We start from the raw sequence: 16,954 nt of genomic DNA on the forward strand, positions 1-16,954 counted from the left end.
TTACTCTCACACACTCTCCATTCCAGCCCAGCTGTTCTTGCTGTTCCTAATACATAGCTTTGTCTACTTCTGCACAGTGTCCCCCATGCCTGGAATGCTCTTGTTTCCTAACCTCTGCCTCTTGGAATTCCTAGCTCCCCTCAAGGTTCAGCTTAAGTGTACCCTCTCCTTACTCCCTCCCATTACTTTGTACGTACTTTCTATTTGCTTAGCTACACATGTGTTGTAGAATCTAAGTTCCTTTAGGACAATTGAACATTAATTCCTTTTGTCTTAACATCCTCAGGCTCTAGTACAGTACCTTAATTCTGGTTGAATGAATGAATAAAACTTGATTAGTTTTACCTATTAAATATAATCAATAAGCATTAATATAAAAATACGCATAATTTACAAAAAAATTAAGACCCTCAAAAGAAATAAAAGCACAAGCTGAAGAAATCTAAGGATACTAGCCCAAATTGCATATGCCTACTGTCAGTAAAGTTGTACGCGTGTGATTCGGCAGCCCTAACTAACCTCGGCGTTTGTAAAGCCTGTGCTCATGCTGAGGCTATTTAGTTGAGAGTATGCCATTAAAAATTCTTGCATGGCCCACCCTTGGCTCGTGTGTGCAGTGCCATAGTTTGCCAGTGCCTGACTTAAGGTACCAGCTCTGTTTTTGTAGAACTCAGGCCTCTTTTAAGCCCAGTCTCCCCAAGCCAAGCTAGTCCTCCAGGCCCAGTCTTTCTGGTTCAAAGTGCATTTTTTCTGTTTAGTTTTTGCCCTTTCCCTGCCAGGTAGAGGAGGGAAGGGAGTAAGGGGGGGAATGGAATCACAGAATTTGAGAGTTGGAAGGGACCTCATTGACCATCTAGTCCGACCCCACCATGGAGAAATCGCCACAGTATCATAGCTGACAAGTGACTATCCAGCGTTTCCTTGAAGTCCTCCAAGGGACCACCTCGGGAGGCCTTTTGGTTGCTCTAATGGTAACTGAAGGAGATCCATACTGGCCACTTTGCACATTCTTCATTGCCCCTACTTCTGTCCTCTGGGGCCACATAGAACAAGCTGTTCAGAAACTTGAAGACAGCCACCGTGTCCCTATTTCCCTGGTATTCTCCTCCTTTATTATCGGAGGCAACACTAAGTTTGTGCAAGTCATTCAGCCTCCCTAAGCCTCAGTTCCTCTTGTGTACAATGTAGGATTTGGTCTAGAGGAGCTTTTTCAGATCCGTTTTGACTCAGTATTTTATGATTCTATGCTATATTAGTCATCAATGTTCATATTACCAGGAACCTTTGCAGATATTTCTCTCTTAATGCTAAGGGCATTCTGTATTCAACATGAGTCATTCGTTTAGCATTTCACTTAACAAACGTGTATGAAGCACCAACTATGCCAAATTGAAGGGATCGAAAAGAAAAAAGGCATAACTCCTAACCTGTAACAGCTAACAGTCTACTTGAAGTCTTAATGAAACAGATAATTAAGTGCTAAATAATAGAGAGTAATAAAGTATGACAGTGACAGTACCATGAAAGTTGGGTTGTTGTGCGATGGAGTGGTCTAGGAAGGCTTCATGCAGGAGATGGGGCTTGAGCTGGGCCTTACAGGGTAGATAAGCCTTGCATTGGCAGAGAGGAGGAAAGGAAGGGGCCATGTTAGGGAGCAGACACCACAGGGCAAAAACACAGGGTCAATGATGAACACTGATAGTGGGACAGAGCGGAGGCCTGCTCGACTGGAGTGAAGGATGCCTCTTGGGCAGTGGTGGATGGATATAGGTGGGACCAGATTATGGAGATCTGGAAAAGCCCGGCAGAGGAGCTTGGACAGAATGTGGGAGGCAGCTGAGTGTGAGAAAAGCTGTGTCGGTATTGCTCATCATGTATTTTGGTGACGTGTTTTTGGTGCGTATAAGAACTCACCGTTGCTCTTCCTCACTTCAGCATTACAGACAAGGTTGCTGATCAAGGGGCTGTGTGTTAATAAGGGGTAGGAAGGGTGGAGCGAATCTTTTTGGGACATGTTTAAACTTGGTGTCTACAGACTGTCCCTGAAGTCTTAGTGCAGTTTTAAGCTTTAACAGCTTAAAAGACCCGGGCTGCCAGATATCTTCAGTAGACTTGGAATCAGAAGCACTGAGTCTTGGTTCCAGCGATATAGGTTACTAGCCTTGTTGCCTTAGACAAGTCACTTAATCTTGGTTTTCACAGTCTGGTACTCTCTTGATAACATTCTAGCCTCATTCCATGCTGTTCCCCTTTCCAGGCAAACTGGTGTGTTCCCCAAAACTAACTTCCCTGTCCCAATTCTGTGCATTCACATAAACTGTTCTCCATGTTTGAAATACATTCCCTTTTCATCCTTGTGGCTCAGAATCTTTCTCTTCCAGATAATTTAGGTATTTCCTTCCTCAGTGAAGCCTTCCCTCTTTATTCCTACCTCTAGTTGTTGCTCTTCCTCAGTTTCCCCTGTACAACATTCATTTGTGCATGTGTCTTTCCAGTAGATTACAAGGTCTGTGAGGGCCTGGGTTGCTTTGTTTCTCTCTGTGTGACCATAGTGCCTTGCGTGAACCTTTTTTCCTCCCAAGGGCTGGGGTTATCCCCTTTTTGCCGCCTGACTCATCAGAGGAGATGATGGCTGGGTTTACGCAGCTTGGGGTGCTTAATAGACAGACAAACAGAAGGAGCTTTGTTGAATGAATTTTATCTGTATAATGGGATTGTGAGGAGAGCTCTTCACTTAACAGTTTACAAAGTATTTTGCTTACAGCAACCATTCCAGCTAAACATTATTCACATTTCCGAGGAAACTGAGGGTCAGTGTCTTGCCCACTGGTACACTAGGAAGCAGAGGCAGAAATGGGGTCCTCACACTGCTCTTATTTTCATGTTCTTCTGTATCACACTCTTTTTCCTATCAACCTTAAAATGCTATCTATGTGAGTGTGACCTCTTACTATATTGCTTGAAATAAGAGGGGTGGATCTGCTTCAAGCTCACGAAGTAGAAAATAGGCATAGGGCTGGGAGAAGTGGTCTTTTAAAATTAAAAAAAAATTCATTGATATCTTTTGTTTTTATACACCTAAATTTTCCCCTGTATACCTGTTGCAACAATTCATCTAGCAGCTGCTGTGGGGGTGAAAGACCAACTCAAGCCCAAGAACAAGAATGCTGCCGGCACAGGTTCTTTTGATCTGCTTTACTAAGGAAAGCAACATTAAGGGGTTAACAATCTTATTTCAATCCAACATACAAATATCATTCACTTAGTTCAGGGGAAAAAGCCAGCCCCCTGAACTTCAGAGCAAATACAAACAAATTACAAACATCAACAGACAGACCTTGTTTGATTCAAATCTTACTGCATAGTTACTGGGGTTTAACAAAGTCCCAACATCCAGGTTTACAAGCTGGAGAGCTCTTAACTACAGCTGCCCAGAGTCTCCACATCAACACACCTCCAAGAGTGAGAGCCCCCGGGGGGAATGCCAACCTCTGGGTCTATATATCTTGTTCAGGGTCAAAGGTGAGTCACACAGTCAACTCACCCACATGACCTAAAAGCGTAGTGAAAATGCAACTTAAACCCATGTGTCCTAAAAGCCTCTGATGTCACAAACATGTCGTTCAAACCCATGTAAAGTAGGCTTTCCCTTGAGGCAAGGAGGTCATCAAGGACTCCTAATTTAATCAAGGAAATAAAGGCCAAACTCTTAAAGGGCACTTGGTTGAGTAAGTGCTAAAAGCCCTCCATAATTGCCAATACAATACCTTCCCTTCTCTCATCCCAGAGAACCATCCTATATAACAAATCATTTTTTTTAATGAACAAGGAAGAAGAGGGGGAACAATCACGCAAACCAATCAATACATTAAAAAAAAATTAAAAACATATGCAAATTGACACCAGTGGACCTTTTCAGAGGAATTGGGGGAGGTGCCCAGACAAAATAGTCTTAAATAAGTAAGCCCACTTGGATTTCAGTAAGAAAAAGCCATCAGGGAACCAGGATTCCTTAATTCATTTGATAGACATTAAGTACAAGTTTTGTACTTAACCTAAAGATTGGGGACAGATACTAAGATAAATGTGAAATCGTCCTTCCTGTCCTTGCTAGAAAAGCTATTGAAGAAAGTCCCTTCAATTAAGATAAACTTCAGCTTGTTACCCTGGCAAGCAGCAGTCATGGATGTGAAATAGAGACACTGCAGAACCAGAGCCGACTCTAGGAAAGTTAGGGGGATACTGGTTCTGCCTGTAGACAATTGTTTGGCAGCAGGAGGACAATATAAGACTAATAATGCTGGAAACCATTTTGGAAAGCAAGAATGGCCAAACCAAAAAAACCCAACGACTTTTTCTGTTTCCTGGAGGTTGGAGTTACCCACTTTTGCCACTAGATGGTGGACCTGCGTTGATAACGGGAGATGATTCCTGGGTTTACACTGTCTTTGGGGCTTTTTAAATAGACTGTTGAAAGTAGCTAAGACTGAAAAATAAGGAGATTGACATATAGGAAAGTAAAATAAATTTAGGTGCTTTAAGGGCACTGTTGGAATAATGAATGGGCAAATATGGGATGTATGGGGCCTGTCTCCCTTACAGACATGAAGGAAGGGAAGTGTGGTATGGGAGGTAGAATGCTGTACTTGGAGGCAGGCAAACTGGAGTTCAAAACCTGCCTCTGACCATGAACATGACAGTTACCTTATCTGAACTTGAGCTTCTTCCTCTGTAAGATGAGGGGGTCCCTTTTCAGCTCTAATTCTATGATGCTAAGTGATTTCCAGCAATAACTAATTATTAATTACATGTGCTATTAAAAAGGAATTCCCATTGGCTATAATTTTTTTTTCTGGTTACACATTTTCTGAAGGGACCCTAGGAATTGATCTGAGGGAATTTCCTTGTCTGTAAAATGAATGGGTTGGATAAGCTAATGTAAAACAAGAAGCACTAGATTTGGAATTTTAAACTGTGGGTTCAGATGAAGGCTCTGCCATGCTACCTGAATAACTGAGGGGGTTCTTCATCTGTAAAATGAAGAGAGGGATGGGTTTGATGCTCCTAGGGCTCTAAATCCCGTGATTCCTATGATCTCCCAAGTTTCCTATAGATTCTAAAAGATTTATAATGGCAAAGTTCTGTTTGCTTCAGAGCGCAATGGTGTTACATTAAAGCTACTGAGGCAGCCTAGCACCATCTAGTGAGGGACTAGAGTAAATAGATATGACCTGAGACTAAAAAGCTCTCTACAACAAGGGTTCTTCATTTTTATTTTAAATTTTTTTCTTTTATTCTTTCCACTTAATGGTATTCTATTTTTTCCAGTTACATGTGAAGATAGTTTTCAACATTCACTTTTATAAGATTTTGAGTTCCAAATATTTCTCCCTCCTCATCCCCTTCCTCAAGACAGCAAGCAGTTTGATATAGGCTATACATGTACAATCATATTAAACATATTTCCGTATTAGTCATATTGTGAAAGAAGGGTCAGAACAAAAGAGAAAAGACATCAGAAAGAAAAAACAGAGAGTATATGCTTCAGTCTGCACTCAGACTCCATAGTTCTCTGTCCGAATTTAGATAGCATCTTCCATCTTTTAAAAGGTTTTGTTTGTTTTGTTCCTGATTTGTTTTCTGATCGACAATCATTTACTAAAGGCCTACTGTCTGTTAGCCACTGGGGCTACAAATAACAGTAAATAAATTAGGGACCATGCAACACATTTCTACTTAATACTATCCCACTAACTTTCTGTGCTATTGAGCATAGAGCCTCAGTAAACTTTGTGTCAAATGGAAAAGTTTGCCTACTGCCTGCCTGCTTTTTGGTAGTTGTTGTATCAGATACTTTCTCACCTGAAGATGTCTTCCTCCGGATGACAATGTATAATTCGGTGAAATAAGAGAGGTGACTTAGTGAGGGCCATTCAGAATAAATGAATGGCCCAGGCTCCCCATGAGAGCTCACTCTGCTGGCCTGGGCAGTGCCATTACTGAGTCTGTGAGTTACAGCAAAACACTTAACTTCCTGGGGCCCTAGTTTTCCTCAGTGGTAAAAATAGTGAATATTATTGACAATAACCAACTCCCAAGATGTTTCAACCTCATTAGATATGTATGTGAAAGCTCTTGTGCTGTGAGGATGAAGCGTGATTAAAACATTAACTGTTGCTACTCACAGCACCTATTATCAGAAGAAGGGAGAAAAACACAGAAAACATCTTAAACTTATACACAGAGCCAGCCCTAGATATGACAAATTTGGACATCTCCCTGTGTTCTATATTTTGTTGTTTTTTTAAAAAATTTCATTTTTAAAATTTCATTTTTATTTTTAATTCCAATTTCTCTACCTCCTTTCACCCACTGAGAAAGCAAGAAATATGATCCCCATTATACATGTGGCCATGAAAAACATTTCTGCATTAGCCAGGTGTTTTGTACCTTAGAGAGGTTTTGTGCCACTTTGCCGTGAGTTCCAGCTGACTAAAGTTGTCTTAGGGGGGCAGTTGCCTATTCCAGGAGATTAGGATTGACGATAAGGTCGATTGTGGAGTTGTGGAGAAACGGGTACCACGTTGCCTGTGGAATTGCAAATTAGAATCCTTTTGGAGGGAATCCAGCAATACACAGTGTTACCAAAATAATCATGCAATTTGCCCTATTTAGAAGTGCAAATGATGTTAAGGCAGTAGAATGTTTAAAAAGAACATACTGCAAGAGTGTTATCACAAAGGAAAAAAAAGATATTGGTTCAGTGTCACATAGACAACATCAATATCACTATACCTTTTAATTGCAAAAAACTGTAGACAACCAGCATATCCAGTAGTTGCTAATGTTTGTGTTCATCAGTGATCTCTGCAGAATGCTACATAGCCATTAAAATGCTAAATATGAGGATTGTAAAGAAACCTAGAAAGACATGAAATTACACAAAATGAAAAATCCAGAACCCAAGGAACATATTACATAACTACATAAAAGGAAAAATGTATACACAAATATAGAAATGATTAAGTAGCCAAACAGAATAGAAGAGGCTGTTGAGGGAGTACCTAATAAATTGTTATGAACATATTACACGTAGAAAATTATTTTTATGTGGAAATCATTAAGAGTAAATGTTTAGGTGATTTTATTACTCATACAATTACATTATAAATTATTCTTTACAAAATAAGAGAAATGGGGCTGTTAGTTGGCATGTTAAAAAAAAAAGTACAGACTTCAAAAACTTGTATACAATCAGTCCTGAAGAAGCACAAGGACTGGCACCCCCAACCTCTTAAGATCTATGTTGTCCTTTTATATTTCTTTCCTTTTTTTCCCTTCATTACCCTTATATTTCATCAAACAAATAAGTATTACATAGACGTACATGTATATTTAAAATATATGAAATAAAACATATAAATATATGTAATAATGTCATGTGTAATAAATATATAATAAAATGTCTAGAACATAGGTTCCCAAAGTGGGCAATACCGCCCCCTGGGGGGTACCAGAACAATCCAGGAGAGCCCTAGTAACCTTGGGTGATGCAAATTAAAAAAAAAAAAAACAACCTGTTAAAAGGTTACAGAAAGTAGATTTCTGGGGGACACAGTAATTTTTTTTTAAAGGGCATGGTAGGCCAAATAAGTTTGGGAACCTCTGGTCTAGAGGAAAAAGTTGACATAGTAATAGCCCCAGACCCACTACCCCATTAGGGATATTCCTGTTTTAATATCTTTCTGCTGTATCTGTACCTTTTTGCTTCAAAAAAAAAGACATAAACTGAGGAGGGTGTAATTAAAATCAGGCAATGAGAAAGGTTACTTATGAAAAGATTCTTAAGAAAATTGGATTTTTGAATCTGAAAAGATAAAGACTAAGGAGGGACACAATTGAAGTTTATGCAGAGATCTAGGTAATGTAAACATAGATTTATGCATTGAGATAGATTAGCCAGTTAAGAGTAAAGTCAACATTTACCAAAGTCATTACAGTGTGTAGAAAGTACTATAGAAGGAGTAATTCCTTTGGTATGCCCTCCCTCTGTTTCATCCTGTTCTTTCCCCCATCCTCCTATCTTTATCTTCTCTCCATTTTTTCTAGCCCACTATTCCCTCATTACCTTCTCTTAGCTTCTTTCCGCCTCTCCCCCTGATTTTCTCTTTTCTTTTGCCTTCCTAACCGTCTTTCTTGTTAGTGTTCCCTTTCGCTTCCATTCTTCTGCCACAGTGCTTCTTCCCTTCTTCTATTCTCTCATCTTTCCATTTACATTGTTGTGGCTGCAGTTCATATGGTTTTCTTGACCCTGCTTTACTTCACTCTGCATCAGTTATGTAGATCTTTCCATGCCTCTCTATATTCATTATACACACGTACCACAGCTTGTTTAGCCATTCTCCAGTTGATGGGTGTGTACTTTGTTTCCAGTTCTTGGCTTTCGTAAAAAGGGCTGCTATAAATAATTTGGAGTTTATGGGGACTTTCCTCTTATCAGTGGATTCCTTTGGCTTTGAGCTCAGTAATGGAGTCTCTAGTTCAGAGGGTATGGATGTTTTTGTCGCTTTATCTACATAATTCCAAATTGCTTTCCCAAATGGTTGTATCATTTCAGTTTCCCCAACAATGTATTAGTGTTCCTATCCTTCCACATTGCCTCCTTTGCAACCCTGACCATTGCCATTTTTGTAATTTTTGCCAATTGGCCGGATGTGAGGTGACACCTCAGGGCTGTTTAGATTCGTTAATGTGTTAGGCAGCTGAATACTTTGATAGTTTTTGTTATTGTCATTCCACGTGACATTTATGTGAAATGGCAATGCCACATTCAACTCTGAGTTCTTTCCTGTGTGACAACCAACGCTTATAACTGGCTTAATAAAAGAAACACTTAGCCATTGGCTGTGACTACCAGATAGTAGAGGGTTCTAAGAAACCTGGAAGTGATTATTAGGGATTTGTTGGCACGGGCACAATCAGGATATCTTGGTGAATGATACAGTGTGGACAGACAGGTGAACTCCACCTTCAAACAAGGCAACATAGGGAAGTATAGTTTTATAAATGGCTGGTGTATGGTAGCATTACCCAGAGACCACAGTAGAATTATCTCTATACCATGAAAGTCTAGTGATTTCTCCTCTGAACTCTCATTATGAATTGGATCTATGACATTCAAGCCCATTGTGCTCTTTTAATAATTGATTCATTTGGCAAATATTTATTAAGCACTTGATATGTGAAAAGTATTGTTCGGCATTGTTATTATGCTTTCCTCCACCCCTTAATAGCTGTGTAACCTCAGTCAAATCATTCAACCTCTCAGAGCCTTCATTTCCTTCTCTGTAAAACAAGGATAATGCTACCTTGCAGAGCTTTTGGAAGGGTCAAATAAACTAATATATGTGAAAATACTTTATAAACAATAAGGTGCAATGCAGGTGTAAAGTATATATAACTAAAATAATTTTTTACCTAAGTTAACTTGTACACATTGGTTAACTTAGGCCTGTAGCTTATTAACAGTTTGGACTTGGTGCTAATGAGGTATAGGTTTCTGATAGGGAGATCTTCACTTAAAATAACTCTGGGTGAAGAGGCTGGAAAACAAAATTCAATTCCAACAGTTTTGTTGAAAGATATATTTTAAAGTATATGACTTGGATGTAAAACGCTTAAAGATCTATGTTGTTGCACCTCTCGGCAGAGAGCAATATAATGCTGTGTTATGCGTGATAGAATCATTCATCCTTTTGTGCAGTCTAAAAAGAAAGTAAGGCTATTGAAGTAAAAATAGGCCCAACACCCACTGGTATTTCACAGAAATATAAAATTTAACACACACCTTACCTACTCAGTACACAGCTTGTCCTCTTTTATACTGCTCCCTTGCTTTAAAAAAAAAATCAAAACGTAATTGGAACAAATATTACTTGAATAAATATCACCAAAAGTTGTTCTAAATTTATGCTGACCATTTGTTTTTCATGAAATGATTATTTATGAATTGATTACATGCCATGTACCTCAAGTGCGGTACAGTACTAAATACTGAGTATGTAAGATATAGTATCACAGGCCCAGAACCACTTCTAGAAATACTAGCTGATTTTACAATGTGGTGATAGTTAAAGGACCCAATATTTATTTGTTTGTGTATACCATTCAGTTGAAGTAGATATTAGTTAAAATACATTTTTTTAGACTAGTCTTGGCTAATTGAAATTTTAAAATGGACAGTTCTGAAAGATTTGTAATTTCTCATGAATTCTTTTAAGTTTTGCTTTATAACCTGTCAAGAAGCAAACTCTTTTGTTCTGGTAATGTACTTACTCATACCATCCTAATGACTGTAATACCAGATGATTCATGGGAATGTGAGGACTTGCCTTCTTTCCCCGTTATACTTAGTAGAATCTAGGTAGCATTATTCTTTTTATATTCATTGGACAAGTCACTTTCAAGCTCTGGTCAAATTGAGATAAAGACATTTTTAAGTTTAGATTGAAATTGTTTTCTTTTTAAATTTTGTTTTGTTTTTTGCTTTTCAGTTTCTGTAATAGTTTGACATGCTTTACCTTTAATTAAGTTTTTGCCTTGTTCTCTTGAGGTCCTCCTCCTTAGTGAATTTCTCCTTTCCCTTAAGATGTTCTTCTTGTGTCAAGATACAGAAAATAGGACTGGGTAAGAGCATTAGAACTCATGATACTTGCTAATTATTGAGGTTTGGGTTTTTAAGGCCTACTCTTAGGAGATAGTTTATCTCTTCCCAGCTACAGCCACCAGGTAGATGGTGTTCCCTCGGTTGTAACTACCAGATCCAAATGGCTATGATTTTCCATAGGCCTGGTTAATCAAGAAAGAGAGAAAAGGATACTTTTCCACTTAGTTTTTTTTTTTTAAACAAAACTTAAAACTCTAATCATTAATCACCAGTAGTCATCATTGTTTAAATAGCTTATTCGAGTATAGCTCAGGGTACTTAGAAAACCATTCTAGGAGTTTCTCTTTCCATAGCCTTCTCCAAAAATAGTCTCACATTTGGTTTAGCTCCTTTCTCTTCAAAATGCCTTCTTTTTCTCCCATATAGCTTGCCAAAACCCAAAGAGAAAAGATTCCCAGCACCCATCTTTGCTTAGTCTTGTTGTTTTTTTGTCCATTGAGAAATTTTTCTGAATTTTCCTATCTTTAAAAAGAGCTTTTCCTTTTTGAAACTAGACTGTGTTTTTCTTAATTTGCATCAAATGATCCTTTAGCAGTTAATTACACCCTGATAAATTAGGTACAAATTGCTTTCTGAAAAATCTCAAAGTTACAAAAGCTTATCAAAATATAACTTTTAAAAATACACCTAAGCAGAATTTTTTTAAAAGTTGATGCAAAGTGACTTTGAAAATGTATTTTTATTCTAAACATCAACATACATAAAAATTTTATCATCCAAAGAAAAACAGAAAAGAGGGTTCTGTATAACACCATGAACTTCTATTATGTACATCTTGTTTTTAAATGTACATTTAACATGGTGGCAAAAAAACCCCACAAAAACCATCCTATACTTGACAGTCTCCATAATAAACTTTCTTCTGCGCTCCTTTATAGTTTTTAATGGTTTTTTGACACTTTTTTTTTAAATCACTATCACTACTCAGCAATTTCCCCGAAGTCTATCCTCTCTTGTTTTTTTTAATTTACTTTTTCTTTGAACTTGAGAAACACCAAATAAAATGTACATAAAAAGACTACATGAAAATGTGAGTCTTTTATATACAGCTTGCAATTTTCTCAAAATGTATTAATAAATCATCATGCATGACTTTCAGAGCTGTCTTGCTTGTCTATGATTTTTTGACTTCTGTTCTCTTCTGTGCATGTTTAAATCTTCAATAGTCTTGGTTTCTTTTCTCTTTCTTATTTCCCTTCTTCCTTCCCCTCTGAAATGAAGAAGAAAAACCTTGTAGCAAATGATGAATAGTCAAACAAAACAGTTCCCACATTGGCCGCATCCAAAAATGCATCTCGAATACATCACCTCTGTTGGAAGTTGGATGGCAGGCTTTATCATCAGTCCTCTGGAATCATGGTTGGTCATTTCTTCGATCACTTTAAAGTCTTTCAGAGTTGTTTGTAATTTTGTTGTTGTTATATAAATTAATCTTGTTTTGTACTCTTTACTCTGCATTAGCTTTCCCCACTTTCTCTGAAACCCTCCTTTTGTTCATTTTTTATATAACCCGGTTATATTCATGTACCTGACTTTGTTCAGCCACTTCCCTCTCAGTGGCTGCCCCCTTCATTTATAGTTCTTTGTTGTAACAAAAAAGAATTGCATGATATAAGAGTCCCTTTCCTCTTTCTCTGATCACTTGGACTTAAAGGAAGCAAATAAGCAACAAATAAGTAATCAAATGTTTTCAAAGTTGTCCTCTTGCTTCTACTCATTTCATTCTATGTTAGTTCATGAGTTTTTACAAGTTTCTCTGAGTCTGTCATATCCATTAAGTGGAATTTAAGAAAACTTTGTTAAGCAGAGATCTTAATATGTTATTTCATCTTAGGATTCAAAGACAGAGCAATTTAGAAATCCAAGGGCATAAATACAGCTACTCAAATAACAGTTTTATTTGACACTTATAGTACAATATATATATATAAGCCTTTTTATTCTGCCTCAGTACCACCCCCAAGATCACCTCTTATTTCCACCTATATACACCATAGCCTTATCGCAGGTCTTTATGTCTCCATATTCCTAGTCTTCCTTTTATACTGGTTTTGAATTACTCCTTATTATATTTGTCAACAGGCAATCCCAACTTCATGAAACTTATGTGAAAACTAGGTTTATTACTAGAGAAATGAACATGCGTGTGGAGCCCAAAGAGTTCACAGTGTAAGTGGCTTCTGGAAGGCAGGGCTTATCTGCTTTTGTATTTCTGCCTGCAGCACCTAATTAGTGCTTTAATCAATGCTTGTTGATTCAGTGATTGATTGACCTTCACTCCCGGTTCCAAATCTTCAGTAACTTCCTTCCACCCACCAAGTTAAGTTCAGAATCTTTTGTCTCATATTACCCTACTTTTGCAGCTTTATCTAAGACTCACTCCCCCACCCCCAACCCCTCAGTAAGTGCTGTATGCTAGTCAAACTTGACTAAACAAATCTGTCCCTTGAGCTTTCCTGCTTTTGAGCAAAAGCCCATACCCTTCTCCATGCCGAAAGATCCCTCACACCCTCTCTTGTATCTATTCATCTTTTAAAGCCTGGTCAGATGAGACCTTAGACACAAAACCTTTCCTAAAGTCCCTTCTTTAATTGATCTTTTCCCCACTCAGACTTTGCATAGCACTTTTTTCACATTACTCTAATAAACTTAACCATCATATTTTTAACAAAATATTTTAAATTCAGAAACATTGGTATTCCTGTTTCTTCATCATTTTATCAATCTTTCTAAACCACTTCCGGAATAATTGCGATGCAGTCCCTTTTTGCGTACTTTCTGATTAATTAATTTATTTTTAGTTTTCAGCATCCATTTCTATAAGATTTTGAGTTTCAAATTTCCCCTCCCTCCCCAAGACAACATGCAATTTGATATTTGCATACTTTTTGTAATCCATTACACACAACCACTTCTTAATATCACATGCAAGATGAAAAGATTAATAAAACCATTGCAAAATGAATCATATTTAAGTAAAATATATATGATTAGTCTCAATATAAAGTATAGATAGCTGTTTCAGTGTGACATCCCCATATCAGAGTAAGCTCAATGATATTAGGGCTTGTGTCTTATCTAAGCTTCATTACCACCTCCCTGCTTGCACCTAGCTCTGCTCTTTGTATGTAGATGCTTAATAAATGTTGATTGAACTGATTTATTGAAAAGAAATGGTACTTAGTTTTATCTCAGAGCTGAAATACCTGTCATTCTTCTCTAGTTCCAATTAACTACATGATCTGAAATGTTTAAAGCACTAATAAATGTAAAAAAAAATTGTATAACCACTCACAAGCTTAAGTTGCCATAGAAATACTGATTAATAATCTTACAGGAATTAGAGGGAAATTGCTATCACATAACAGAACCTATGAGTAACAATGCAGGTTCATGTAGTTTGGTTCCAGATACTTTATGGTTTTTATCTTTTGGAATAATGTTATTTATCATCTGCAGAGAAAATTGTTGGATTCTGGGTGATACTTCATAAATATGTCCATACTTAACCACAGCTCAAATTTGAAACAAGCTCAAGCCATCTAAAATGTAGCTGTGACACCAGAAGGAAACAAAAAGGCCAGTCTCCTGTTGAAATAGGCCCTCACTTAAAGCTTATTGGCTCTTACTGCCCATGCAATTCCCAATAAGTTTGGTGATCTGATATTCTAGCCCTCAGAAGAAAAAAAGCTGCTAGGTCCAAGTAGAATGACAAATGACATTAAGGAAGGATGGTGGCCTCAGACACTTGGCATACTTACTAGCCGTGTGACTTGGGCAAGTCACTTAACCCCAATTGCCCTGAGTTCCCCCCTCAAAAAAAAAAAAAGGAAGGATGGGTTGGGGAGAACAACCTAGAGGTTATTGGGGGTGGTTTTTTTTTGGCAATGAGATTGTGCCAGCTAAGGACTGCTGTTTCTGGAATAGTAGATTTGGGATAATGTTACCTAATTTATTAACATTTTAGGGGGAGATAGGGTGGAAGAATGGAAAGAATACCGTACTCCTTTTGATTCTGAAGGAGTGACAGCAGAGAATCCCTCCCTCCAGGTTTCCTTTGCACACTTGGTCAGTATTTTAAAAATTGGCCCTAGCTTCCAAGTCTGCTGTTTGGGGTGAGGTCACTACCCTATTCAGACAGCTCAGTATCCTTTTACCATGTATTATGAGAAATATTTGTCCAGTTAGAACTTTTAATTCTTTAATTTCTGATCTTTAAGGATGTGCCTTATTTTGAGAGCCTGTAATCAAGTGCAGCTGGATCCTAGTGTTGTAGAAGGAGGCAAGACCATTGGTTTTTGCCTTACTGCCCCATGTATATGTGATGAGTTAATGACTTTTTAGAATGTTACTTCTTTTGACTGTGTACTCTATTTGTTCTCTCCGACCTCTCCTTTTCTGCTGTTTTTCTTCTTTTACTGTGATCCTTAACTTCCTCTCCAAGCCCAGCACCCTAAACTGGGCACTACACGGTTGCTTCAGGAAATTGCAAAGTATGTAGCCCTTATGACCTAATGTGGCAGATGGATAAAAATAGAAAATGCAGGAAAGCATAAATAGGAAGATGTAGAATAGGAGCATGCAGAATTGCAGCGCTGCAAAAGTTCTGTATTTCTTTTATGGACAAATCACAACAAGTTGTATCAGGCAAATCTAGGAAAGCACACTAAATTTTTGCAATTACAAAGTAATTTTCAAGTGGCCTGCCCCCTGAGTAAGTTGTAGCCATGCTTTCCCATCTGTTAAACATTGGGATAATATCTTCTGCAAAGGGAAATATGGGGGCACTATATACGCAGTCAGCTTGTTGTCAGGATGTCTTTACGTGTATCCCCCCCAATGTCTGACAAGTGATAGGAAAATTTGTTGTGTTTGTTCTCTGTGGTGTATTGTCACTTTGTAGTTCTGGTTGCAAAATTGCCTGTCACACACTTGATTTCTTTCTACCTGCAGTTTGGTTAAGCCGCTGCCAATATAGAATTTTTTATAAAGACATAGAATTAAGCCCTTTCTTTGATAGATGAGGAAACCAAGAGCCAGAGGTATTGAGATTTGTCCAAGATCACATTTGTGATAATACCGCCACACATGACCAGACTTCATATTTGACACCAAAGAATCAAATTCACACCATGAAACTCATGATTGCTGTTTGCGTGATAAGGTGTTTGCACAGCTTTGTTTTAAACTCCTATTGTATCCAATAAGCTAATTGGTCCTTGAAGAGAAAGCTTACATAACAAACAGTTCTGGCCCTAATGGAGCTTAGAGTATAGTAGAGGGATGAGACAAGTGTAGGCCTCCATCCCCTTCTTGCCTGGACTCTTGGAGCAGTCTTTTCTCTCTCAGCTCTCTAATCCATTTTCCTCCCAGCTGCCAGCATGGTATTCCTGAAGCGCATGTCTGACTCCCCTGCTCAAGAAGATTCTGTCATCTTCTTATTTCTAGGATAAAATTCAGGCTCTTCTGTTTGGCCTTTAAAGCCCTTCACAGCCTGGCTCCAGACTATTCTTCCAAATTGAGCTCACATCATTCCCTTTCACATAAAACATTCCAACCAAACTAGCTTACTTGCTGTTCCTCCAAACATCCCTACCTTTGGCCAGGCTGTCTTCCATGCCTGGAAAGTTCTCCCTTCCTCTTGAAATCTCTAGCTTCCTTTAAGTTTGGGCTCAAAGCATTTCATAATTTCCCAGTTGGTAGTGCGCAGACCACCCCACCCTCCATATTACTCTGTATGTGTCTTGCATCTGTCCATATGAGTATTGTTTCTTCCCAGTACAACGGAAGCTCCTTGAGGGCAGGGTCTGTTCCCTTTTTGTCTCAGTATGCCCAGTGCCAAGTGTAATATTTGCACATAGTTCTTAATAGATACTTGTTGAAATGAATTCTTCAATTGACATCTAAAAAGAGAGTGATGAGGAGTAAGAATTTCAGGGTTCAATATTGTCCAAGAAAATGCCTAAGGTTAGGCTCAATCTGAATATGCTTCCTGAACAAGGCTAGTTTTGAAGGCAGAGAAGGAGATGGTAATATGATGCAGAGGGTTTTACAGGGTAGAAAGGACCGTGTACAAAAAGCTCACAGAGAGAGGCATGTCCCAGAAAATGGTAAGTAGATTTGTTGTCAGGAAATTAAAGACAGATGGTTAGAGTGGGAGTGCCTGTTAAAATACATAAAACACGCATTTCATTAAGTAGTACTTCATCAACCACTGAATACCACATA

General features: G+C 38.2%; 1 protein-coding gene across 2 annotated transcripts in view; it reads left to right on the forward strand.

Annotated features, from left to right (window-relative positions):
- The window catches only part of HACD2 (3-hydroxyacyl-CoA dehydratase 2), an 88,737-nt gene that overhangs the window by 32,299 nt on the left and 39,484 nt on the right, over window positions 1-16,954 (forward strand). The window lies entirely within an intron of this gene.

The sequence above is a fragment of the Trichosurus vulpecula genome, chromosome 2 (genome assembly GCF_011100635.1).
Source record: "Trichosurus vulpecula isolate mTriVul1 chromosome 2, mTriVul1.pri, whole genome shotgun sequence".
Lineage (NCBI taxonomy): Eukaryota > Metazoa > Chordata > Mammalia > Diprotodontia > Phalangeridae > Trichosurus > Trichosurus vulpecula.